The sequence below is a fragment of the Lonchura striata genome, chromosome 4, assembly GCF_050655825.1.
Source record: "Lonchura striata isolate lonStrDom1 chromosome 4, ASM5065582v1, whole genome shotgun sequence".
Lineage (NCBI taxonomy): Eukaryota > Metazoa > Chordata > Aves > Passeriformes > Estrildidae > Lonchura > Lonchura striata.
In genome coordinates, this window is record NC_140706.1 from 7510874 (window position 1) to 7538803 (window position 27930).

A 27930-nucleotide genomic window follows, 5' to 3' on the forward strand; every position below is an offset into this window, starting at 1 on the left:
CTGCTCTCTAAATCAAGGCCCCCACGTTATGACAACTCTGGGCATGCATCAGAATTACCACCTGAAGTGAGCCACTAGCTTGGGGAGGACTCACAAACAGATCTAGTAATGCATATTACCCTCTGATATCCATCACCTCCAACAAGAAAACATATCTTGGGGTTGTCACTGGGGTTGGAAGGGCCCTAGTCCATATGCTGGTTGGCAGCCATCACAGACCTCTTTTCAGACATGTCCCTGCAGAAGTGTCCCTCCAGGGACAGAGACAAGGCGTGTGGTTTTTTAGAATCTATTAGCAGAGATCCACAATTAATGTAACTGCAGGGACTGTGCACCTTCTTTTGTACCAGGAGCTCTCTGGTGTGCAGCAGCCTCAGAGAGCTGCTGGTGCCCTTCAGCCAAGGGCAGAGCCCTTCCTACGCTGGGACATCCGAGTCTGTGCTATGAACGTAACCACCCACATCAGCAGTGGCTCCACTTTGTTCCTCTGCTCCTGTAGTGCACATGGGCCTTGCCATCCAATAGTGTCACTCATGGGGAGTTGAGAAATGTGTTCAGTCCTGACAGATGCTTGTCAAATGGTCCATTGAGCAGCTCACGGCCAATTGGTGCCACTCATGAGGTTGCATCAGCTGTGTGACCGTGGGCCGTTGTTCACCTTGAGGTGTGGTGTCCCCCAAAGACCATCCACACACCAGCATCAGGGGCTTCATAGACTGGAGGGAGCATAAAGGGAATGTGCAAGATCTGACAAAGGAGTGTGCCCCTTTATTACAGGGACACCCCTTAATGTGTATCTTGCTGGAAGCTGGAAGGGACACGGTCACCATAAGCATCCTAACATTACATAGACTTTTCAAGCACACAGTGAAAGGCCATAAGAACTTCAGCAACTGAAATTATCAGAGACATTTCAACCCTGAGAGCCTTCTTCATTATAAGATTCCAGCTTAGAAAGTTTAGTCTGAATAAACTGACTTAATGCTGGATACCCTGGGCCTTAACACTGTGATTTACTCTTCCCACTCCTTTGAGAAAAGCTGATGAATTCTTAAGCAGAGAGGGCATTTTGTAGCCAGCTTCCACAGCTGTGGAATTGCAGAAAGCCAGGCAGTGGATCCTGGGCTGGCAGAGACCATCCTCACACTGCTTGCTGCATTTGATCTCTGGAGAGGAAGGAGCACATACCCAGCATGGCACTGTGGCCAGCTGGCTTGGAAGCAATGCTGGCTTTGACTGTGCAAGCAGGTGCCTGCTTCCCCTCCCCATCAGATGGGGAGAGTGGAAGAACAGCTGTAAATAGAACAAGGTTTTGAAAATTGGAGAAATAGAGATTTAAAAAAACCCCAAGCACAAACTTGCCTGTCTTCATCGGAAACCTGTTATGTTTTTAATCTAAATTAAAGTTGTGCTAGTATTATGCAGTAAAACAATTGCCTACTACCAGGGCCACACATTTTTGAGAAGTGAGAATGAGACATATGTCTTCCATAAAAACATACTAATACAGTTCAGCCTGTTCTTTATGCTTTCTGGTAAATCATATTCTTTTAGAGGCCGTAGTTAAAGGGAGCAATATTTTTGTTTGCCAGAAAGTATTTACAGTACTGTATTATCCTTCATCTCTACCAGTTTTCATTTGTTACTATTGACACATGGTAAAACAGTTTTAATTATCTCCAGGCTCAAGTACAAGGATTTTTTATAATTCAGTCAGGTCTATTTAATTTCCAATATCTAAGCTGCCATAATGAAAGTGTTACTCAAGGTTTCTTCTTCAATTCCCCCCTCTTTAGATCATAATAAAGACAGCTCACTTGAGCAAATAGTTCCTTTGAAATGTTAATCCTCCTCAGATGTGTTTTTTGTTAGATCAGCTGCACTGTTAAAATACTTTCTATTTTCCCATTAATTGGAATGCAGAATAACACTTATTAGCCATATGGACACAAAGTAGCTCGTTGATGAAGACAACTGAATTAAAGCCTCATGTTAAACAATGAATTAACTGTGATAGAGGGTGAAAAAACTACACTCACATAAAACTGAGTAGTCTGTCCCTCTCTTATCCAGCACAATCTCTCCTTAAAAGATGAAATACATTTCAGACATTGTCCCCAGTGCAACCTAAAATTCATACAAAAGCACAGAAAGGAGAGTGAATATAAAAACCTACAGCAAAGGGGTTTATTGAAATGCTGGGGTTTGTTTAATTTATTGGTTTATATTAGTTTTTATTTGGCACTCAAAGACTGAAATCCCAATGGGCTGAGCCTTTCCTTCAGCAATGCCTGTGGAGGTGCATGTTTGCTGCAGAGCTGGCTCTGGGGCTGCTCCCTGGCTGGAGACCTGGCTTGGCTCAGGTGTGATCAGGCACAGTGTGAGATCTCACACTGGTGCTGTTCCTCCCTCCGTCCCTGCCTCGCTCCAATAACGAGAACAGCTCTGTGATTGCTCCTTAATGAATTGTGGGGGGATGTGCACGGTTTCCCTGGGTTGCGAAAGGAATTTTAGGTGGGTCGTCAGCATTCAAATATTACATTACTTCGGCAGGTTGTGTAAGGTTAGCAGCCAAGGAAGTTACCTTTATGCAAATCAGAAGGCACAGAAGAGAAGTTCGGCTTGATTCAGGGGAGAAGAATGTGTCTGGGAGGACATTTAGGAAAACACCAGATGAGAACCTCAGCTTGTGTGCGGTGAAAGTGTGGTTAAGCTTCAGTAGACTTCAGTAAATATGGCTTTGTTTGGAAACTCTGCCTGTAATTTTGAAACAAGAGACATCTGAATCCATGAAGAATTTTGAGTCTTAGTCTATGCTTCAATGAAAGCTCAGTCTTTCTGGAAATATGTCCCTCTTTATTGTTCCTTGATTTACACATTTTGTGCAAGTCTGAACATGGACATACAATTATTAAGGAGTAGGAGCTGGGGTGAATGAAGCTGCTGTTTACAGGTATGGCTTCCAGAGGAAAAGTAATCTGGTGTTATTTACTTAACCAGGAACAATAGATCATTTGCTATCCAGCTGGCTTTTCCATTGCTGGCATGGATGGGTGCATCCTCTGCTCACACCCTCAGCTGCTGCACCCCTACCTGCTCCCTCCACTGCCTCTGGCACTGGTGATGCCTCCAACAGCAATCAGAGAGATTTCCAGATTCCAGCAATTGACAGAGAGTAAATTTGCAAATGTGCACTGTGCTAACATGATTAGGCCTGTGAACATGCAAATCTTTGGAAAGAATTTTTGGTTTTATGCAACTGACGTAAATAAAAAGGATCCTGTTTATGCACTGCCTAGACAGCCGCTGTACAAACTGGACTGCCAGAGATGATTTCATTCACCTCTTTAATGAGACACACAGAGAACCACAGTGCAGATAGCTCCAGGGTATAATTTTCATGATAATCAAAACACAGACACAATACACAATAGTTTACAACCAGAACTGAGAGCAGATATCTAATTCTGGGAAAGGAAGGAAATTTTTGTGTCCAGAACATGAACACATCTCCTGATGCTCACAGGTCCCCATGGCTACTCTGGCTGATGTCACAGGATTTTGGGGAGCAATAAATGATCTTTTTCAGGTAGACCAAATAGGCAGTATTTCTAACAGCACTGGGTTGTGACTGACTCACACAAGCAGGAGTGCATTGCTCTAGATCTTGAGTTTCAGCTGAGGCCAAAGACTGGAAATCATGTCTGCGTGTCCTTGCTGTTTGTTTGACTGATCAATTGTCCTTCCTTCAGCATGCCAGTGTGTCTCTAATTTGGGAGATGCAGTCCTGAGCAGAGTGGTCCGTACACTAACTTTTCCCTTAGAGCACCCCACACGTTACCTCGCTTTGCATCTTGTTGCAGTGGAAAACAACCAGAGCTTCATTAAGAAAACCTCACACAGAGATCAATCAGGTTACTCTGGTTAATCTTGACTCTCTCACTTGGCAGTGGATTATAACCTCCCTCATGAGGTAATTTCTGATTCCTCATGGAGAAAGTAAGGTGGATTCTTTTGGCATTTGCAACAGCAAGCAGGAAACAATTCATTTGAGTGTTCTGCTGAAAGGCCAAAGTGTTGTGCTGAGGGTCTGCTAAGTTATTATCAATAATGTGGAGTTGTGAGCATTGTACCTGGGGGGAAAAAAGTGGGGAAGAGGTGTTTGAGTGGGTGGAGATTATCAACACTTCCCTAGAGATGAAGTCCACATGGGCTCTGCTCATGAAGCCCTTGACTAGAAAACCTTTTCTGAGCTTAATGATTTTAAGACTGAGTATTCAAAGAAATCCTTGAGTCAGGGAACACAGTGTTCTCTCGTTGCTGATAATATAGCAAAATATCATCTGCTTCCCAGAGAAGGTTCTGATAATTTAAGCCATTTTTTCATTGGAGGAAAACCTCAAAATTTTATCTAAAACATGGATATTTAAAATTGTGAAAGATTTTAATCACCAAAGTTTCCTAAGAAAATCTGAAAACCTTGATATTCTTATGGCTTCCTCTTTCTCTCCTCCTCTTTATTTTTCCCCATTTTCTTTTCAATAGTAAATTGTAAGGAGAAGAGAAAAGGCTAGTATAAGACTGAAAAAAGGAATATTTATAGTTTTCAGGTAAAAAGATGAAAATGGGCTGGCTGATTTATTTTGAAAATATTTCTACTTCCCTGTGGTACTACTGTGAAATTGAGGTTAATGGTAGTTGGTTGCATTGATATATGCAGACCAGCATAGCTGAGTTTGGAAGGGACCTCTGGAGATTGTCTTGTCCAAGAGCCCTTTTCACGGTCCAATCAGTCCAAGCAACTTGTTCTGGACTATTTTAAAGTGGTCCTTCAGCTCCTCCTGCAAATCCAAGCTCTCTGGATGTTTATTTTTTCTTTACTGAATCCTGCAGATTTCTTGGCCACAAATAATTGCTGATTCCTACCAGTGAGGGATATATGCAGCAGTTTTCTCATCCTGTTTTACAGTCCATGTTCTTTCTCTTTCAGCATTTCTCAGAGAATACTCTCTAATAGTCTCCAGAAAGATTCTTGTTGACAAGAAATCTTTAAACCAGTGACAGAGGAAAAATTAAAAATACTCGCTGTCAGATGCATAGAAAGTTATCTATCACCAGCACTTTTCCTACAACAAAACCAGGAAATTCACAGGCAAAAGAGCCAGGATACACTCTCAGCTGTTTAAAACAAGCCATTGAGCAATGTTAAAAAGCAGTTTGCTTTGGGACAGGTATTTCAGTGGCCTAAACCCTGCATAGTTTAGAAAATGTTGCTCATTGTTGTTTGTCATTTGTGCTGTCCCAAAGCCACCGTTGGTGCCAGTGACACTGGGCACAGGAACCCAGTGAGGGAACCAAGGGTTTGCAGTTCCACTACTGCTCTGTGCCACAGGTTTTGGGTGAAATCTCAGCCAAGTTTGGCTTTTTCTAAGTGCCTGAAGTGGAAGATGACTGTCCATGTAGGTCTGTTCAGCACCTAGCTCAGCAAGTGCTACCTTTTCCCTGGAATTACAACAAAATACATAAAATCATGATACAGAGACATACTGTGGAGGAAACTGAACCATCACAACTTCAGCTGTCCTGTTTATATTCAAATCACTTTGTCATGTCCCACAAGGTACAATTGTTATACAATTAATGCAGTCTACTTTTAAACGTGTGTGGGGGGGTTTCTTTCTTTTTGAGTCCACAGAAAAAAAATGTAATTTTTATATATATCCAAATCATCATTAAAATCTGAAACATTTTCTCTCTGGGGAGGTTTCAGCCATTTCCAAAACCAAGTCTTCAGTTCTAAGCTGTTTTAACTGTACTGCCCTGTTGTTAGTTCCAATGGATTATTTTGAAATTTCTCTAATTTATATTTGAAATGTACTTTCTAGGCATACTGGCCATTCTTTCAAAGGAGAATAAAGTGGTTATTGTTAATACATACATACTGGGTAGCAGCAAATGTTTCTGGAGTACTGGGCTTTCTATAATGACATTAAATGAAGGGAAAAAAAGGAGATGAAGTAATACTGATCTCTATGACAGCCTCTGTTTGCAGGACAAGGATTTAATTCAGAATTAAGCCACATTAGTGTTAAAGAAGCCATTACTCACTTGCAAATTTTTCTCCCCAAAACCCCATTTCATTGCTCAGTGCAATAAGCTGGTACATTTATCCACAAACATTTGATGACTGATGCTTTATTTTGCCTTTGAATGTTTCTTTAATGAAATCTGGGTTCTTAAAAATATCCAGTAACATAGTTAACCACTTTGCTTTCATATTAACAGAGCAGTTATTCTGTTGCCATTTCTCATTTACCTAGCTTTGATATGTGACTCCCTGAAACAGAAAAACAAAAATCAGGTATCAATACAGATATAAATTGTTTATAGAATTTTACTGGGTATAAAAAATGTGCCTGCCTGTGTGGCTTTTTCATTCTTTGTTAACAGGCATACATTTACTTATGTTTTGCATTAGCTGTGGAAAACTTCCTTTGAGTTTTGTCAAATTGTCTTGTTCTGAGAATGCATAAAACAACCCTCTTCCAAGTTTAGGATATGCTTTGTTGTCTCTTGAAAGTTATGGTGAAAATTTGCTGAGGGACATTTAGTCCAGCAATGCTCAGAGTCCAGCAAAACTATTTCTAGGCTAAATGGTACTTCTGGTCTCTAAGGAGCTTCTACAGCCGCCAAAAATCCCTGGGACATGTGCACAACCCCTTTTCCCAGGCTGAGCTGTGTTGGAGACCAGAAATGTGGGCATGTGTTGATAAAAGAGAAGATTAATGTTATACTATCTGAAAATTTTCTGACACTAGCTGAATCTCTCCCATTCTTGGCTGTGCTGGGTGGTACTTTAAGGTGGAGCCACCAGAAAAAGAGCTTGGGTTTAGGTACTAAATTGACTCAGTGGGCTCCTTCTGAGTTAAAGCAGGGGAAATTTTGGGCGCTGAGCTCCTTCCTTTTGCTTGCCCCCAGAGTGGGGTCACACCTGTCTATCAGGGAAAAATCTGAAAAGAAGAAAGCTGGAAGAGAAGAAAGGTGCAAGAGAAGAAGGCTGCAGGGCTTTTCCCAGAGGAGCCAACCAGGCTCTTGGAGGGTGGCTGCTGCCCTCAGCTCACCTCCCATGGCTGAGAGCTGCTGCACGGGTGCATTTTGCTATCGTCATCCTTGTTCTGCTATTTCATTCAGTCATGGGCCCTGATTATTTAAACAACTGAAACCAGAAGACTTTGTTTCCTTGGCTCTGTATTCTCCCGAGTAAAAATAAGCCAACAAGATGTTTCTAAGAAAAAGGTTGATGCTATCTTTTAGCATGTACTTCCAGCTGATTGTTATCTCTCTTCAAGCTGGGCCTTCTGCCATCCCTGCTACCCCTCCTCCTGGCATCAACCACTAGCTCAAGTCTCACCAAAAAGATGGAAAGTTTCAGCCCTGCCCCAGCCTTGTAGGAGGTATCTGGCCTCTAAAGAATGTCAGAAAGTGAGGTCTTTTGAGATCTTTGCATGTTTTGCACTTGAAAGTTGTCTCCAAGCTCTTTTGAGAGTCTGGTTATCTATATGGGTGTGTGAGAAATGCCATAGGACGGGCAAGATGAGTCACACACAAGATCCTGTTTTTCACAGAACAAGCCCTGGTGGAACTGCCACATTAACCCTTATTTTTTCATTTCTCAGAGTTTGTTTCCTTCCTTAAACCCTGTCCCCTTCACTTGCCTTAAGAGGATCTTTTGTCACGTCCTTTCCATAGGTACCATTGACTTTTTTGATTCATGCTGCTCACTTCTGAGAGATCCTTTTTGAGGGTTATTTGCCCTTTTGCAGCAAGGCACTGTGCTCTCTGTGTTGACGTGAGCTCTGCAGAGAATTATGGCTTGGACATGCACATTGGTGCCAAGTGGAGATAATGCCCTCTTTTCAGACTGAAGCCTGCCCGTAGGAGTGTTCCCAGTACGATTTTCACAGTCATAACTGCAGTTAATCTTAAACTTGGCATACCCTTCCTTTTTCTGTAATGTTTTTAATGACTCTTTCAGGGTGGGAGAATCCTCAGGGTTTTGCAGTGCTGCATTCACCTACTGATTCATTCTTGCCAGGTTGGTGTTGCCAACCAAGGTCCAGCTTAATAAGCAACTCCACTTATATTTCAGTGCAGAAAGTTATCTGTCTTTTCCAGCTAAAAACACTGAGAGGAGGAGGAAGCATTTTTTTCTGAGCAAGCAGGAGGTGCCTTGCAGCACAATGGTCAGTAAATATGCAGCAGCAATTTACAGGGTTTATTTTTAATCCAAGGCCTACGTTGAGAGAATGGCATGAACTGGATAAATCAATCAGGCTGTTGCAAAGCAAGCTTGAAATGAAAGGGCAGTCAAGGAGGAAGTGGTAAATAACACACAGGACTGATTGCTTCTGGGCACAGCTAAGGCCTTGGGTTTAAGGAGTAATTACCTGGTCACACCTAAAGCCTTGCTGGTGTGCAATGTGCAAACTGCAGGCTACAGCTAAGAGGCTGTTTTTGCCTTTGACAGCAAGAATTTCCTTGGTAAAAGCCATTTAGTCCTGGTTTCTTGAAGGAGCTGTAAAGTGTGCAAGACCCCATGTTTAGTCACTTTAGTGATCTTTGGTCTTAGCACTAGCACAGAGCTCATCTGCTTCACATGAGCCGGGGAGAGCAAGGGGAAAGAAGCAGGAGAGTTGACATTCCTTCTCTATCACAAGATGGGATGCAGGCTGAGCCCCATAAATAATTTGTGCCAACCTGGCAGCTGGTTAGACCAAGGGTACAAAAATGCTCTTTACACTTAGGGATGGTGGGTATGCTGAGCAACCCAGCAGGGGTGAGCCAAATGCCACATTTGCAAACCTGTTGACTGCTAATGCCACTAAGAAAAAAAAATAAAAAGGCCAGAATTCAAATAGAGTCAAACAAACTATGTCTGCCCATTGTACTCATGGTGAGAAGTCTGCAGCTCATCTCCCTTGGATGTATCTGGGTAATGCAGGGTGAGTTTCACTCAGTTTGTCCTTTTTTGCCTGTTGCAGACAGATAGTCCAGAGCCTTTTCTGCAGCAGACAGACACAGATGGCCCTGCCCTGTTGGGATGATAGCAAATGGAGGTCTGAAATTGGATGCAGTAATTGCATGGCTGCTTGCTTCCTTGGCTCCCTGTTAAACCTGAACAGAGCTGGGAAATCAACACACCTGAAGAGGCATCAGAGATAGGAGATCAGCTGTGGTCATGCTGTGCTTTTCATCCCACAAGATGGTCCAACCAACGATCCAGTTAAGTCAGGAAAGGCAAAATCAGGCTGCCATTGCTCACTGGACTACTTCCAGGGGCAGCTTTCTGCCAGGAGACAAGCAATGGATGATTAAAGGCTTCCTCAGCTGTGTCTCAAAGGAAAAAAAAAAATCAAATCCAATTTATTTTTAGGAAGACAATGGCATTCAGGGAAGAAGGAGAGCTGTGAAACAACATGACTTGGTGGAAAAAGGAACAAGGTATTACGTGTATAGAGTGCTCTGGGGATCACACCCAGATCCTTGGGATTTACCACTGGCTCCCAAAAATGAAATGCAGATTGTCCTACCCATCAGTTTGGGCCATGTATCAACTAACATGCAGAATCAGTCATGGAGACACAGACAGTAAATGGAAATTTCCTTTCATTCACATGCATGAGTGTCACACGTCCCCTTTACCTGGACTCCAATCAAAACGGATACTGGAACTTGCATTTGTGCTAGGGCTCTCTGCTCTGGGATTTGAGTCAGTTTTCACCTGGTTGTAATGTCAGGTACCCAACTACCCTGCATCAGCAGGATCCTTTTTGTGCAGAGCCCAACTTACACCCACTGAGAGAAAGACAACGTATACATATTTTCCTAAGAAATACTCCAACTTTTCCTGAGCCTGAGCTAAACCTTCTTATCTAATATCAAGTAATTTAAGCATTTTTAACATTCTAAAGACAAGTTAATCCTCTTATAGGGAAAAGTCAGAAAATGGGCTTAGAATGACATTTTAACAGTGTCTATGGTATGTTTAGCCGATGAAAAATTCTAGCAGCAGTTTCAAGCAATTTTGGCTAAAATATTACTGTGATATTAAAGCATTGTAAAATGTGTCATGCCAAATTGCTAGGTGTTTGTCAATAATGCAAAATATTCTACCAATACAAACTGCTTTTTTCTCCTAGTAAATTCAATTCTCAGATGTGGTTTTAGTGACATGACACATGTAATAGGAGTCTTAATTTGACCTGGTTCTAGACTTATATTTATGTGTCTCATTTGAGCTCCCTATTTTTCCCAGGTAAGTTTTGTTACCAAGTAACACTTGATTTTCATCTGTTTTCCAAGGCTTAATTTCCATAATTTTTCTGGTTTTATCAGAGTTTGGCCATTTCAATGCATACTAAAGATGATGAAGAGACAATCTGAAACTCCTGTTTGCTCACAAGAAGAAAAAAATATTAGAAGGTGGGATATTGATTTGTCCAAGGCATTCTGCATTAGTTAGAAACCTATCTTTGAGTCTCACTTTCATTAGGGTTGTATCATCTCTTTTGGAGATAACAAAAGAACATCAGGAAAGTTTCCTCATTTTCTATTACTCTTCTTGCCCGGTGTCCAAAGGAGCTCAGAGGTTAATAAATAAAGCATGTACCTCTTCAAAGCCAGGAAAACTGGTCTGCAGAGCCACCATACGAGCCACCATATATCACATATTTTGAGACCAAAGCAGTCCAGACCATTACTAACCCCATTGAATGATCCAGCCTTTAAGCACATCTGCCATTTATACATCCACCAGAATGCATCTCTTGCCTGAGCCTGGGAACCAGGACAGTGTTATCAGAGAGCTGATCCCATTCCTGAAAGCCCTCAAGCACCCACTTGCTCATTACCCACACCCTGAGTGACTCTCCCAAGAACACACACCCCAGAGCTCCCTGTGCTCCGTCCTTGGTTTGTTTGTTTTTTCCAAGCCCAGTTTGCTCTCCAGCCTTTCAATGAAGGGAGTGCCTCCATGGAGGAATGCAGGTGTAGGCTTTGCTGCTTTCAGCCCAAAGACAATCCAAGATCCCTTGAGCTCCTCCTGCCTGGAACAGGGCTGGTAGTAGACTTGTGCCCTCTGGGGTCACCTCAGGATGTCTCACATGGCTCCAGGGGATTGCCTAGGGCAGGTCAATGAAGCTCTGCAGAGCTCATGCTCATCTTGGAACTGAAACCAGGGCGAGCTGGCTGTTTGTTACTGGAAAGAAATGGAAAATGGGGCTAATTCAGGTTTGGAAACAAGCAGCCAGTAGTCAAGACACCTCAAACATAGTCCATGATGCTGTTTGGGGTCTGACCTGATGTTTTCCTCAACAGCACCCTCACTGACTTCATGGCATGGCCACATGGTGAATGTGGCCTCACCAAAGCTAAAAATTTGCTTTGGCATATGGTGGAAGCCTAAGGAGCATGACTGAGGTCTTTGTACTCTATTAATACTCTGGCACATCATCCTCATGCCCCAGGACAGGACGGTCAAAAGAAGAGTTTAATTTTGAGCTACATGTTAGAGCTAATAAAGCAAAAGTCCCAACCTCTATTCCCAGTTTGGCCCAACTCTTCCTGCAAGATCTGCACCAAAACTGCATCTATTCCATTTTCCCTCTGTCAAAACTATGGTTCACACTTCTAAATCCTGCAAGAGGGTTATGGAGAAAATATCCTTTCCTAACGGGATCAGATACTGTGGGGAAGAGTGTAAATAAATTGAGGGAAAAAAGATAGGTTACTTATTCTGAGATCTGTCTCTTCCCCAGATACCACCTTGGACTCCCATCCCTGAGCTACACAACCAATACATGACTTCTGCTTTGTGGCATTATGTTTTCTTTATTTTAAATTAAGAAGATAGGATATTCCTGGTTCACAGCTGCAGAAGGGCCAAGTACATGTCTTTCAACACCTTCTACATCACCCACAGAAAAAAGGCAAGACAACAACATACACCAAGCCTTCTGCCCAGTGCTGAAACAGCCTTCAGCAATGTACAGAGCAGAGAAATATCTTCAGTTAGCTTTCTATTATAAACTGCCTTTGGTTTATTAGTGATCCCATCTTCACCATGAAACATACTGGGAAATGTAAAAACTGAAAAAAACTTTAAAAAAACTTAAATTCATATCTCAATGACTAAAATTTCAAAGGAAGCACAGGAAACTGCAGAGTTATCTACTGTGACCTTTGGTAATTGGCAATGAAAAGTGTTTGATCTTTACCTGACAGCAGCAGAACAGGAGTCATCTCTGGCCTGAGCCACTTAAAAAAGGAAGAACTGCAGAGCTTTCATTCCCCTATGGTTCTCTTCAAGATTAGCAGCAGTGAACAGCAATTTCTGTTTGTTTTTATAATAATATCCTGTTTTGTAATCCACAGGAAAAGGAGTATGAAAGTAGCAATCTTGGCAGGGACTGGGGGCCACAGGACAGTTTTCTGAAATCTCAAAACTCAGGAACACAAAGACTTGGAGGAATTTCCAAGTGCAATGAATGCCAAATGGTAAAGAAAATGACATGACAATGAGAGGGAGAAATTATTTATTCACCCACTTAATAAATTCTTCTTCTAGGGTCACTTTTTCCTTTTTCAGCGAACAATTGGCAGGCAGTTACTTCCAAATACTTTTAAATAGTACCTACTGCAAGTTTAAATATTGTTAATATTTTTTTCCAAAGATGAAACAACTGAAAAAAAAAACTTAAAAAAAAACCTTATAAAAACAGTGTAATTTAACACCAAACACATGAACAGCTGAAAAATCCACAGAATACAGATAGCCATGCAAAAAATGGTATTATTAAAGGGTCTTTATAACATTTCTGCTCAGCACTTCTATGGCAAATGGACTACGTCACATTTTTCTTCAAGAGATATAATACTTAGAGAACCCATCCTTGCAGTTCCCATTCAAAGACTGGAAAGAAAAGCATGTTAGGACTAGAGAAGTCATTAAAAAAGGCCTGTGTCTACTGGAGTGTGGTTTTAAAGGGCCATAAATGAGAATAAATATTGACACAAGTAAGGAAAAAATATGCAACAATAGCAATTGTTCGAAATGGGCACATTTTGGAAGCTAACAGACCCACACTGAGCTAAACCAACCTGGACAGGGACCAAGGCCCTGAATTTAAAGTTACTTCTAGAATTTAACTTTCACTGATTTCTCTAAGAATTAGACACAAAACTACCTTCATGGCTCTAGGTCTGATTCACTGACTGCCATTGTTTGCAACCATTCTCCAATCACAACCCATTCCAACAAGGAGAAGCAGAATATTATGAAAGAGCCTTGGGACAGAAAATGTCATAGTTTCTCTGCCACACGGCTGTTCTGGCTCTTCTTTCAAGTATTCACCCTACATTTGCTTTGCTTTAATTTCTCCTAAATGCGGTTTTTCATGTTATTATGGATAGTGTCTAACAGTTCTTTCTCTGACTGATAATCTTTGCTATTTCTCTTCTCTTCTCTTCTCTTCTCTTCTCTTCTCTTCTCTTCTCTTCTCTTCTCTTCTCTTCTCTTCTCTTCTCTTCTCTTCTCTTCTCTTCTCTTCTCTTCTCTTCTCTTCTCTTCTCTTCTCTTCTCTTCTCTCTCTTCTGCCATTAGTTCCCTGCCTTGGTTATGTGGCAGGGACCACACTCTGTCAGAGCACATCTCTGCTTCCAGACTCTGATAATGCACCATTTTTACCAGTTAAAAGTATGTTCTTACATACAGGCATAAATGTATGGCAGAGACTAATTTTTGTTGCAAATATTCCCAGTGTTTTCCCCCAGATTTTCTCTCTAGTTATTCTCATTTTAATTTTAATCAGTTCAATAACCTTTTTAATTATTCACTGGAAATTATTTCAGCCACATTTCTTGGGAGTTAAGGTTTCTGAAAGAAAATCCAAGGCAAAAAATAAAATTTTCAATTTCTTTATTCTTTCTTTATTCATACAAATTCCAGAGGAAATCAATAAGCTTGAATCTTTTTTTCACACCAATATTCCATTGATGTATGTTTAATGGGCTTCATTGGAGGTATTCCTGATTTACATAACCATCTTCAACAGAAAGATCTGGTGAATTTGCCTTGGAAGCAACCCAACAAAACCCACAAAATTTGACTAGTTGTTATTAATGCCAGGAGATAAGGATTTATTAAGTTTTTAAAAAATGCATATTTTAATCCACTACAGGATTAACAATATGAGACTAAAATTCAGGTAAAACAGTGGACTTCCAAAACAACATGGTTTTAAATTAAGGATACAATGGAAGAACATATTTAAACACTGTATTATTCTTCTAATATCTTTGCGCAGTTTACTAAGCTGAAACTACATAATCTTGTTAAAAAGTTCAAAACTAGGGCAGGTTTTGCATTCTGCAGATAATATGTGTCATCATGGTTTCTGATCAAAATCTATTGGCCTCAACAGTCCAGGTATTCATGAATGTCTTCCCTGAGCAATGACTATAATTTTAATTTTGCTGGTTTAGTTAGACACAGAAGGAGAAGAGTTTTTAAATACTTTGTTACTTTAATTGCAAAGATAAAACACAAATGTGGACTTGCTAATAGTTACTAACTAGATACTGGCTGGTAATGGGGACGGTTTAAGGGTGATTACATCAAAAAATTCCTCTTTTTCTGACATGTCAGTTTGGCAGCCCCAGGTGTATTGACATGTCAGCTTGTAAAAATCTACTTGTGGAAGTAAAGCTTCCAGTAGTAACAATTTTTTTTCTTCTATTTTCATTTTTGTGCAGATTAACATTTTAAAGTTAATTTATTGAAGTACCCCTGAAGTCTTGCTTTCAGAGATGATAGGGACACTAAAGTATCTGTTAAGGCCTTATCTACACATTAACATTGTGTAAATAGATAAACCTGTGTAAATCCAATCTTGCATGCAGTTACACTGCTGCCAGCTCAGTTTTACTTTAGGAAGGGGAGCTAGTTGCAATTGGTATTTTTGGATTAGTATAAATTTGCTTGTTCTGTAGCATGGACTCTGCTGACTAGAAAACAAAATTAATGTTTCCCAGAATTGATATCACTGCAACAAACCTTTGCATAGAGAAGACATCTGCCCCACTGGAAATGTTGCTCAGGGTCAGGTTTCAGGTGCTAATGATCCCATCTACACACAGGATACTCAGAGGTGCTTTACCATGGATCCACTGGTGACGCCCTAAATGAAAAGTGCTCATGAAGAAAAAGGAAGTTTGAACATCTCCCTCTGTCACCATTGATAAAGATGATGATTTTCCCCCTGAAATGTACCTATCATGCTCTCAGCTAGCCATGGGGCATGTGTGGGAGGCGAGGTGAGAAAAGCAGCCAGCTGCCTGCAGCAGCAATACCCGAACAAAGCTGCACGTTAATAGTTGAGGAAGGGTGGCTTATCTTTCACATACTGCATTCCTGCTTCAGACAAGGAGGTGCACACATTGAAATTGAGGTTCCTGCTAGTCTTCATCTCTGGCCTCCCTAACTGGTTCATCGCCTCACCTGTTCCATCTCCTTACAGAAAAGATCAGATCTGTGAAGGACACTGGAAACAAAACTGCAAGTAACCCTTGATCAAATAAACTTAAACTTTCATAGCACACAGCAACATGCAAAGGGGTGCAAAAAGGAGTCCAAATGGCAAGTGAAGAGAAAGAGAAAAACTTTATGCATTTATGCAACAACACATGGAGAAGCAGGGGTGAAAATAGAAGTTATGGTGTATGATGAAACCCTACAACTCTGCCTCTGATACAGGCATGAACACAAACATCTGGGGAAAATAATTTCTTTTTCTTATTTCTCTGTGACTGTGTGGCACCTGGACAGCATTCTCCAGGGCAGAGCTGGACCAGCAGGGATGTTTTCCCCAGCACACCACCCAGCCTTTGCATAGGCCAACACTGGCCCTACAACACAAATACTCACCTGGGAGTGTGGTAGACACCACCCTGACATGGTGGCTTAGAAGACAATGACAGCTGGATTCTTCTGAGATCTGAGCAAATGTCCAGATCCCATAGCATTTTGCAAGTTGTCCTCTGCTCTAGGAATAAAGGAATAAATTTGCTCACACTTCTACTTGAAGTGTGGACAAATTACACTACTTCAGGTGAGCAGTTACAAGGAATTAAAAGAGCTGCAGAAGTTCAGCTGAGACCAGTGTCAGTGCTGGACTTTGTACCAACTAACTAGTGATGATCAGTTCACTGAGCACTTGGGGTTGTGACAGTAATTTAATCAGGGAAACACTTCAACATTTCTTGAAAACTCATATTTATTTGAATATTAAAATATTAATTTATTAACTTCCTGTTAGGTCCTCCCACTTAAGGATGTGGGGCCAGCTAGTCACAGAATCCACAAGGAAATATCTATGTGGACAAGAAATAGGCCCAGAGATCACATATTTCATGGTGGGATGCAACCTAAAAAAAAACCCCAACCTTCCAACTTTAAATATTATTGTTTTCCTAAATTAGCTCTGAGAGATTTTAATCTAGATCTTGGGTCTCTTCCAGGGAACACACACCACTCCCCACATCCCTGAGAGCATTGTGGAGTCCTGTACAGTCAGCTGGCATTACAATGAAATAGTAGCCAGTTAACTCTATCACTTCATAAAGCCATCTTCTCTAATGCTGCTCTTCGTTTAACTCATTGGAGATTCCAAATTAGCACTCTGTGTGTGGGGACACAACTCCTTTCTTGTCTTTTGAGGGGTTTTTAGTGAAGTCACAGGACTATTTAGTGAAACAAAAAGGACTTAATACACCAGATTGCTTCCTGAAGTTCAAAGGGGTAACTCTTCAATAATACTGATTAACAGGACAGGCTGGGTCAGGGAAGGGTGGTTAGGATGCCTTGAGATGGTGCCTGAGAAGGAGGCAGGGATTTATGGTGAGCTCTGAGCTCATTGTCTGGGCCTGAAGTCAAGGGGCTGCAGAGAAAGCACAAACACAAAGCAAGAGCAGTGCAAACAGGACCCTCTTGAGGGTGTTCCCTTGCACTGCATCTCCCAGCAAGCTTTTTGTCCTGCCTAATTAAAGCAAATGGCGATGTTGCTCATTGCTTATAGATCACTGCTTTCAATCCTTGTCAGGGAAAATTCTCCTGATGAACCCCATGGGATATAACCTGAATAGAGGAGGGAAGGTGGAGCATGGAGTTTTGCCAATGCACTGACAAGCTGTGTCTGGGTTAGCTTCAAATGAATCAGTGCAGCCATCTGGGGGAAGGGGGAGGAATTCCCTCACTTCTTAATCAACCTATCTAGGTTTTAAAGGGGAAATATTTTTCAGAAAGATGTGTCGTGCATATCTGGCACTTGGCCTCTTGTTACTGCCAGCTGTCACTCTGATAACGTGTTAGGAGTGATGGCACACCAAGCAGACAGGACTGCAAGCCCTTGTGATTGTTTTGCATTATCAAAGTGACAACCATAAGGAACAAGAGCTCTGGCTGCTGAATTGGTCCATAAGTAGATTTTATGTTGTTGATATTACTATTTATATACAAATGGGTATTAAACATTTTTAATATTTTCCCAGCAGGAGCCAGGACATTGTTAGGACTTCAGTGTGCAGATAGCTGGGGTAAGGCACAAGATAGAATTTGTTTTAAATTCTGTTTTCATAGCCTACAGCAGGAAAAACAATGATTGTTGATGAAATCGGTTCAAGTATACACTTCTAATTTCACATCCATAAGCACAGGAATCTTAAGTGATTTAAACTGGCATCATTCCCTCCAGAAATCCATGCCTACATTATCAGATGCCATGGAGATACCTCCTGTGATCTACACATCTGACAAAGCCATGACTGTCAGGCATTGCATGGAAATCCAGCAGAAGCAGTGCAGGTATTTCCATAGGTATTCACGGGTGGAGCAAGCTGGTAAAACCTACTGCAGAATCTGAGCTGGGGCCCTCAGGTCAGTCCTGCTGTGGGGAAAGCCTTTCTGTCAACATCCAGGAGATGCTGCCACCTTCCAGCACCACAGTCAGGCTGTGGCTGCTCTTCCACAGTGACCTTGGTGGCCCTGGAGAAAGTTCTTTGTATGTCTGGATAGGGGGGAAGGTCCTCAGGCATAAAGTGACACAGCACGAGCAGAAGACTCAACTCAATCTTATTACTCAGTTCCTCAGTTCTGGAAACCTCTTCTGGGACTTCCTTCTCCCAGAAAGTCAAAGCAAAACTTTGCATAACTGCATGTTTTCTAGTTCTTGATTTCATCTGTGTTTGGAAAAGACCATAACAAAATGCTAAAGGGAAAGGCTCTTAGAATTTGTATGTTTGGTCTATGGTGATCTTCTATGGAATAAAAACTTTCTTGGCCTTCTGTAAAAAGTCTAAATGTTGTTACCCTGAATCTTGGCAACTTTTTCTCTTTCTGAGTGTTTCACAAGATAAAGCAGTTACAGTTTCTTCTGAAAGATATCTGCAAATACCAAAAATATGTGGCTTATACACAGGGCACAGGAACTTCCCCCACACCAAGCATTGCTGGGTAAAGTTCAAAATCTTCAGAGACAGAGGTCTTTGTTTTGTTGGTCCATAACTCCTGTGATATGTAGAGTTTGTCCTTTCTAGGGGTGGCAGAAGGCGACACGTAACAAACAAAAAATGTAGGTGAGAGTAGTTCTCTAATTCCATTAAGACATGGACCACTGAGTTAAAGTCTTATGGAAATGACCAAATTTACTACAGAAACCTTCTAACAGGTTTAATGGGAAAAAAAGAGAAAAATTAGCCACGTACTTGCAACAGATTTTTACCATGAATCTATTCAACACAACTTTTCCATGAAATTTCTACTGCCTGAAATGACAAATATTAATTAATACTGCTCATGTCAAGGTAATCACTCTAAAGACAGCTGGAAACAATGTTGCAAAACAAATTAATAATAAGCATATTAAAATTTGTAAATATGTCAAGTGATGTAGACATGTCATTTGGTGTAATTATACCAAAAGGGACATTTCTACTGAGCAAAAATTTAATTAAATGGTTACGTATCAATAAGAAAATATTACAGAGGTAAAGTTACTAAGTGAAGAAATACTCCCTGCTCTGTCTCTCTGCATGGCAGTGTTGCTGCCAGCAGTGCACTCATATTTTACTGCTACCCATTAGATTCATAATGGGTAAATTATTTTTCTCTTACAGGCTTGCATAGAAATGCAGTACAGTCATTGAATTCAAGTGGATTTAGAAATCTTTGGGGTCAGATAGGAAGGTGATGATTATCTTGTGTTATGAAGAAACCATAGGAATGTATCTAGCTATTTTCAAAGTGAGAGGACTGATGTTTTCCTACATAATGTGTGTGAGCTCTGCCTAGGCCAGAGCCAAGGTGGGGAGATTGGGTGGAGGGAGGGAGGGTTGGTGCTGATTCACAGTAACAGACATGAGAAAAAGTAATGATGGGTTGTGGTTAGCAGCGATAGAAGTGCAGCCAGAAGATTACAGCAAACTTCATGTCTATCACTCATGTTCTTTAGAAATACTGCATTTGTGTTAGAGCATCATGATGGGCCAACTCCACTGGGTGTGAAAAGCTCCATTTGTTCCAGAGGAATTTCTGATGGAGCAATGTGTAAATAATCTTGTAGGTTAGCAGAAATAAGGCAATATCTTTGGCATGGAGTCAACAGACATAATTCAATTTTTGGCTGGTATGGGTGGGTTAAACTAGGAGATGCAGGTCTGATTCAGGGCTTGAAGGAGACCTCTCAGTTCTGTATTCTCAGACTTTAGGTCCAAAAGATGTATTTGCTACAGGGTCTTGGTAGCTACTCCAGCCACTCCAGAAAAGTCTTAATGGCTCAGTATTTAAATCCTCTTCCTCTAAGCTGAACCTTCCCACTTGTTCACATAATGGCTATACCTGTATTGATAAAGACAAAACATTAAAATATGGACTATACATATATATACACCACATAAGAGAATTTTCTAACCTTCTCCTGATTCCTACACATCTACATTTCTGGTGAGCAAAACTCATGGCAAAGCTGATACTCTGAGTTTGTAATGAATTATCTGGCAGTTAATTTTCATAGAAACATTTAAATCAGATGCTTTTTGCCCTTTCTCCCTCTCCCTCTTTAAGGCCAGAAGACCCTGAAGCTATTTTCTCCATGTCTGGAGCTGTCCTTCCTTCACAGAGCCTCATGTCAGTGTCTAGGTCCATCTCTGGCAGTGATCTCATCATTCCCATTTCTAGCAATTCATTAAAACCCCGTGTTGCAGAGGTTAATTGGCTGCTACAGCTCTCCTGCAGGTTAGCAGTGCTTGTTAGGAACTCCTCCTCCTCCTCTGCCCTTGTCTTCCCCACCCCACCCTCCTCTCCTTTGGAGGAGCCATTTGTCTGCTCAAAAGCATTATGGTTTGTTTCTAACCTTAAAGCTAGAAATACTCTTATGGAAAGAGGAAAAACAGAAGAAAAAATGCTCAGGGGGAGCTGGCAGAGAATCCTGTCTTGTAGCAGGTTTTTACATGATCTTGACAAGTCTTTGATCATGACTGAGAGCTTTGGTTACTGCTGTAGAACAAGTGATAACAATGTGCATTAACTGGTTTATGCTGGGCCTGTGTGTTCGTGCTGGAAGCAGGGAAATCAGCTCTTCAGTGAGTATCCCTGGAAACTTTTGTCAAGAAATTTTTCTCTAGACAACCTATTCCTTAAAGCAAAGTGACAAATATGTACTTGTTTATAAATATAATTAAAACAAGCTTTCTTTTTTCACCCTTATAGTAGCCAAGATATGTATCTGGGCCCATGATTAAAATTATTAAGCTTTGTGCAGAGTGATTCTGCATCCTAAAATTCATGCTACAACTTGGCTTCAGTTCTGTAATACATTGATATTTCTGCTGTTCCCAGTTTGGGTTGAGAGATGGTTTGGGGATTTTGTAACTTAATTTTCAGAAAGTCCAGATTCAGCAGTTTACCTGAACTTAAAAATTCAAAGTGCAGTCAGCATGAACTTTGCATCCAACAAAGGCTTCTAGTACAGTATCAGTTGTAACTGTTTTTAATTTACCCGGCAAAGCAGTCCTTCATTCCATCAGGCATTTCCTTGCTGGATTAGTTCACTATAAAACATGAACATCCTTTCCTGTCTGGTCATCAGAGCTGACAAAGTAGCTCTGAGGGCAGTGATCAGGACACAGAAAGAGGTGCAAAGTGCTCCATTATGTTTTGATGACACATTTAGGTACAAAGTGTACATCATTTACAGGTCACCTTGTCCTGGCCATCACTACACTGTTCAATTACTGAGCAGCTGTGCATCAGCATTACACAGTGAGGTAAGCACCTGTAAATCCCACATGTTTATACAAAATGATAATTACTGCCTTTGGGAATGGATGGATTAAAAAATCCCCCATATAAAATTGTTTAAAATGGGAAACTGGATGAGGATACAAATTCCATTTGATATGTAATCATTGTCAACAACAACAAAGTCTGTGGGTTAGGAAATAAAGACAAATCAATAAAAATAAATGCTCCAGTTCTTCTCACAGTGCTGTGTCCCACAGCTACATGAAAGCACCATTCCTCACTCCTGCTCTAATGCATAGCCTGAACAGTGAGTTCTGTGCCTTTCTGCCATTGGATCAGCCCATCTAACTCAAACCCACCATTATTATGGAATTTACTCTGCCTTAGCCTGACTTAGATTTTGTATTTGGCTGTAAATTGGAGCAAGTTGAGGTGGACGCAATCCACCTCAAATGAGCTAGCTGCCAACAGCAGAAACCTTCTCTCTGCCTAATCCCTGAGCCAGGAACAGGCATGCCCACACCTTGGGTGGCTCAGCAGCACTGCCTGGTGCTGTGCAGACAAGCCAGCTCTGTGCAAGGAGCTCCAGGAGGGGCTGGGGACCAGCATGAGGAGTTAGTGCTCCTTCATGCACTTGCAATCTCCACCCCCCTTTCAGCTCCTGGGTGTACCTTTCTCATGGTGTAGCAGCTTTGGGTTCCCAGCTTTCTTCTGTTGCCCTTACAGCCATATTTATTATGAAATTATTGTCAGAGTAAATCCCTTCCCTGACTTCTGGGACAAGATATAAGTACCAAATAAAGTGGGAGGGAGTAAAGCTGTTACTCAAGAGATGTCTCTGTAATGCAAGAGGCACCACTCCTAATGGCTGGCATGGAATTAAAAGTATGGTTAAGCCAAAAACACTCAGACAATTCCCATATTTCTTGGGAATTGATGACCAGTTAGGAGGAGCTTGTATGGCCAAAGACAGTCATTAACCTCTGTCTGTCACTTAGGAAACATCCTCTCCCGAAGCTTTTATCAAAATGTTACAATCTAAAAGATGGAAATAAATATATAAATTTAGAGTGACCTTTATTTTTCATGAGGCATTGCCAATTAGTATATTCACAGCACTTTTAGAGGATTAATGCCCAGGATATAGCCAACCCAGGGGCAAGATGCTTCAAATTTAATTGTTCCATAATAATTTCTCACCGAGAAAACGTAACGGTGCCACAGACAAAGAATATATTGAGGTATAGTGTTCAGAAATACTAAAAATTTTTAGGTTCTTTGGACAGCAACATTTTTAAGTTTATGTTTATCAGTGTGCCTCTTTACCAGCTGCAAGCATGACAGGCTCTCCTCCTTCCCACCATTTATCCATGTGATTGTTCTTAGATGGAAGGTGGAGTGCACATTTTTACTAGAGAATCCTGATTTGCTGCTCTTGGTGGCTTTCTCTGACACCTTGGCTTATGCCTTCTCATCCACAGACTTAATGTACAAGCTCCTTTTAATAAACAAATACATATATTTCTGATAAATTGTTAGGCCCTTGATTTAAGTTCTTTTTAGTTTTTCCTTCTAGAAGTCTAGTTTTGGACAATCAGGTTTGAAAATATTATCCTTATCCAAAACCTGTATCTCCAATGGGTGGATTTTTGACACAAGGTTGATTTTTTAACTCCAAAAAGTACACAAGTGTCATGAGGAAATAATGTAATAATGTGGAACCCCACGAAAAAATCTTTCTATCTCTGAAAATAATTTGACTTGAAAATTTTCTCACATGATAGTAATTTCTAAGAGTTAGCAAAGAATGGAAGACAAGAGCCAAGCTATTTAAATTCCCTTAGTTTTCTATTTTATATCACAGTGTATAGTCTTTGATGCATAAAACACTTAACAACTCCTTTGATAAACAATGGAACGGTGCTTTCATTTTTTATTGGCTACATTGATTTTTTCGATGACCCCCAGATTACCAACCACAAACCTAATCCAATGCTTTTTTTCCTATTATCTGGTGAAAGTTAATTGTTGTAATTATTAATCAGCCAGTTTGCTGCCCATGGTGAGAAACTGCAAACAGAGAGTAAGAAGGGAAATGTTGGCTCCTGTTGGGTCCAACTGAACTTTGTATGTCTACAAGAGCCAGGGCTATGGCTGTGGGTCCTATGGGTCATGTGAGGTGTGATGCTGCATGAAACATGAGCTAAGGGCAGACGAGGGAAAGAGCCTTTCCTGGCCTCAAAGGCTGAGCCCACAAAGGCACAAAGCAGGGAATGGTGCCTGTGGCCGTGCTCTTGGCACAGCACTGGCAGGCGATGGGGGAGAAACGAGGAGCTCAGGGCACCTTTCACTCCCACACTCGTGGGGTTCCCCAGCCACTGTGAATGACTGATCAGCTGCAGCACCTTGGCTTTCTCTCCCACTGCCATGGCCCCTGTGCCAAGGGTGACGTGGGCTGGAGCTGCTGCAGCTGCTCCCTGCACTGCCTGACCCGTGCTGGGACACTCCAGCTCTCTCACAGAGGAACAGAGACTTAGCAAGAGGACTCCAGCCCCAGCCAGGGTCTGCTTGGGTTTTCCTGTGATTCAGGTGTGCACTAGGGCAGGACACAGCCCTCAGCGTCTGGGATGGCTTTGGGGAAACCCACATTGCCCTGCAGCCAGTGAGGGATGGATGCCAGGGAGCAGCATCCACTGCAGCAGAAGCAAGTTGTGGTCCCTGTGAAATATTACATGGGATGAGACCTTGGTGCCTCAGCAAAGGGCCCTTTGCTGTTCAGCTTGCTCGTGGTATAGTCAGCAGAATTTTGTGTTTGGCATTTGGTTTGAGGGGGCCACCAGACTGTGGCCCCAGTGGGAAAGGACAGATGCTGGCTCTGGTTGCTGAGGGATGAATGGATGCTTGGGCACTACCTCCTTGGCTGAAACCGGGTGTCTGCTGCTCCACTCTGATGTGGTTTGCACTTTACCAGAAACGCTGCAGCTGCTGGGCCTAAAGCAGTTGCTTGGGAAAGAAAGAAATTTAACCCAGACCATGCAGATTTGCAATAGCATCTCTCCATTCTTCCCTTTTCTTAGGCATTTTGAGCACCTCCAGTTCTTTCTGAAAATTCTAGGTGGTTCAGAGACATTCAGGAACCTCCTGCATTTTGGGTGAATAACCTGGGCTCCAGGGCAGAGGCATCTACATGCATATGCCAGTACACTGTACTGTTGGCAGCAGGCAAACCATCTACTGCCTATATATGAAAAATTGCCCAGGTTTGGATGGTGGTCACTGTGTAGGTGGTTTGCTGATAGTTGGCATCAGGCTTCACAGTTTGGATATGCCTGCAAAGGAGGTCTAAGTGTTGGAAAGCTAGAATGAAGAGACAATTTGAGATATGTTGCCTAAATAAAAACAGCTGGAATGGAAAACATCTTGAGTCACTAAATTCCAATATCACAGTAATATAATCTGCTTTGTGTTAAAATCTAATGGCCAGAATTATTAAAGTTCCCCTGGGGACCTAGATTACTGATAGTGAGACGATGAGCACTCAGTAAAAATGAAACGGAAGAGAAACAGTAGGTAAGCATAGCAGTGAGCTTTATGAATAGCAATAAGCCACATGTAGACCCACAATGCCTGATTCAGATGTTCACTGAATCCATATGCCTCATCTGGGAAATTTTACTCTTTTCTCTGGCTCAAGCATCCGACTGGAGCACTGCACACTTGCTTTGAAGAAAAACGTGGTTCTTGCATAAGGGGCAGAGTGTGGTGCTGTGAACTGTTGTGCAATGGGGAGAGACTCTGCTTGCCCACACTGCTTTTGCCAAGAGATTATAGGTTCATAGTAACAGCCAGTGCCTTTACAATGTTCCTGGAGCTTAGTGAGGCAAGGCTAGAGCCACATTAAAAATTAAATGGAAAGAGCAGTCATAACTTGTAGGCAAACACAATGAATGAGCAATAATGGGCTGGCCAAGTCTTTGAGGACATAAATCTTTCCATCTGAAGAAGCCGAAGGACTTTGTAACCATATGATTAGTGCTTGTGTTTTGGTTGGATTGGAATGTAGTTAAGGATGTTGCGGGTTCACGTCCGCTTGCTGCAGGTGGTGAAAACCAGAACAAGCAGGATCCTCCACATCTCAGGAGCTGTTCATAACTGTGGTCAAAACAACTACCAGGGCTCCTAAGCCAGGGAGGAGAAACAGAGAGAGAAAAAGCTTATGGTTGCCACTGGGGACTGGTACTTTTAAACATATTTTTGAGGCAAGATTTCCCAGCTCTCATGCTCTCTCACACACACACAATTGGTTTGTCACGGGCATTGCTGTGACTCCAGCAGCAGCTGAAAGTGTCCCACTGGAGCCAGCTCAGGTCCAGCCCAGCTGTGATCCACATGGCAGGACAGAGGCTGAGGAAAGCCTCTGAGAAAAATCAGACCTGGTATAAATCCAGTTTGCCTGCTGTGGCTCCAGTTCAATGGCCCCAGGACAGCTCTGAACAACGGTAGCAGTCACGCTAATAAGATCATTGCTAAGACCTGAAGTGGTGTATGAGGAAACAGTGAAAGTTTCTCTCCTGGGAGAGTGTTCTCCTTCCCTTTCTCCTTCAATGACAAATTGTCTGGCATATGACTTACTACAATGGCCAAAGATGAATGACAGAGAGTTTTCTTACCCTTCCAAGACACACACTCAGCTTGTTTAATTTTTATAGGCCTTAAAGATCTGGAAAACTCTTTATATAAACAAGGACAGATTGAGGCCATTTACTCACCAGTGTTCCTGGGACTATATATTCTTATGAAGTAAATTATTGTCTATTATGAAGACTGACTTTTAATTAGCTGAAAGAAGGTTGTAAATGTTCAGAAAGTACACAAACTTATAAAAATAATATTCTGGTCAGTAACACACTGTTGATATATGACAGGTCATAACTGTCCTCACAGACAAATGCACTAGCATGTATTTTTTCCTAGACTATTTATTGCTCTTTCCAGAAATTAGCATAACTAATCAGTGGAAAAATACTTTCTCTATTATATAAAATATGTCACTAATTAAAAGCACAGTCAAAAGTTCTAGTAGGAAAGCAGTAGGGAGCCTCCTAGGGCCAAGGTGGTGAGAAGAGTAGTGAGCTCATTTCAACTAGAAGTTTCTTTCTCACTTACTTTCCCTGATTGCTCATTGGCATTAGACAATTTGGGGTGCCAGAACTGTATATGTTCTGACTCATTTGAGATTTCAGATATTTGTCTGGAGTCAATGTGGTAAGATCTGCAGTGCTAGAGGCACATGGTCTCTATAGCCTGCAGCCCAGAAGAGCATGGCATCACCCTGGACTGCCTGTATCTTCCTATCTTTGAGGAGAAGATGTCTGTTTACACATGAATCAACTTCAACATGACTACAAAAAAGGGCTCTAATTAATCTGTGTCACACAATTTAGACACAGCTCTAGTGGGAATCTTTATTTCTTTGGGGGAAATAGAAATGGTTGAAGATAACTGCTTTACCCCAATTTAATGAAGGAAAATATTTTCCCATCACCTTCCAGAGAAATACTGCATGTTTTTTTGCTCTTTGCTGCAATAGGAAAGGCACAGGTGTGGAGAGATAGGAATTTTATTTCCTCAAAAGCAAGATGTCACAAGACAAAGAGGTCTTTATTTGATAATAACATCCTGACCTGTCTGCCCAGTCTGCTACCATAAAATTTCAACACCCCTCCCCACAAGTATCTCTGTCAAGATTTTGGCGTCCAATATTTCTGAAAAGAAAAAAAAAAAAGGAAAAGGGAAAAAAGTGACATCATAAATATCCTAGACTTTCCTAATGCTGAAAATCTGTCCCATTCTATTTTACAGCTGCATGAGTGACAAAAGGTGTATAATTATTGGAGTACTTTATTGACTGGCTAGCACTCAGATAACAGCAGAAACCAGCTACTTCATCTTCTGAGCATCAGCATCTTGACCTCTGTCACTGGCCTTTATAACTCAGTTATTTTTAGGGCTGGTATTTTCCTCTCTGGCTAGGAGCTAATACAGTTTCTCCTGTGATCCCCAAATCTCTTCCAGAAGAGTCCTGATCTTATGTTAAGAAGCAGCCACTTTCCCTGGAGCAGTGGGCTTGGCTCTCAGCACAGCTGACTCGTGTTTGCTGATGCTGTTTTGACCTCCACATGCTCTGAGAGGGCTCAGGGCTCAGCAGCAAGGGGCAGCTCAGACCCACCCCGTGGACTGCCCCTGAGCAAGGCATTCCCATGGCTCTTGCACAGCGTGGTCAGCACCTGTGGGGCTGTGCTCTTACCTTTCCCCATCTCACCTCTCCATCACCTTGCTGCTGGGGGTGATAAGGGAGCAGAGCGTGGGCACTTCCTGGGCGTGGGGAGATCTGTTGGTTTGGTTTTTTCATGCAGGTGCTAGAGGGGAGATTCTTGTCTTCTTTGGAGCACGGAGTAGCTGCAGGCACAAACCAACCACTTGTGTGGGGAAGAGTGGGGGATGATCTTTCACACAGGCCCTTCAGATGGGTGTCCTCTTGCTGTGAAAACACGTCACAAATCATTTGTAAGAAGGGG

The 27930-nt window shown here is 41.8% G+C and overlaps 1 long non-coding RNA gene across 3 annotated transcripts in view; it reads right to left on the minus strand.

The window, feature by feature from the left end:
- Window positions 1-361: 361 nt before the first annotated feature.
- LOC110473294 (uncharacterized) overlaps window positions 362-27930 on the minus strand; it is a 92608-nt gene continuing 65039 nt past the window's right edge. For 2 of the 3 annotated variants that reach the window (XR_014954643.1, XR_014954641.1), the window contains one exon: window positions 362-19948. This is a non-coding gene — a long non-coding RNA (uncharacterized LOC110473294). Of the gene's footprint in view, window positions 27894-27930 lie in introns of all 3 variants that reach the window. The other variant, XR_014954651.1, reaches the window with a different exon arrangement.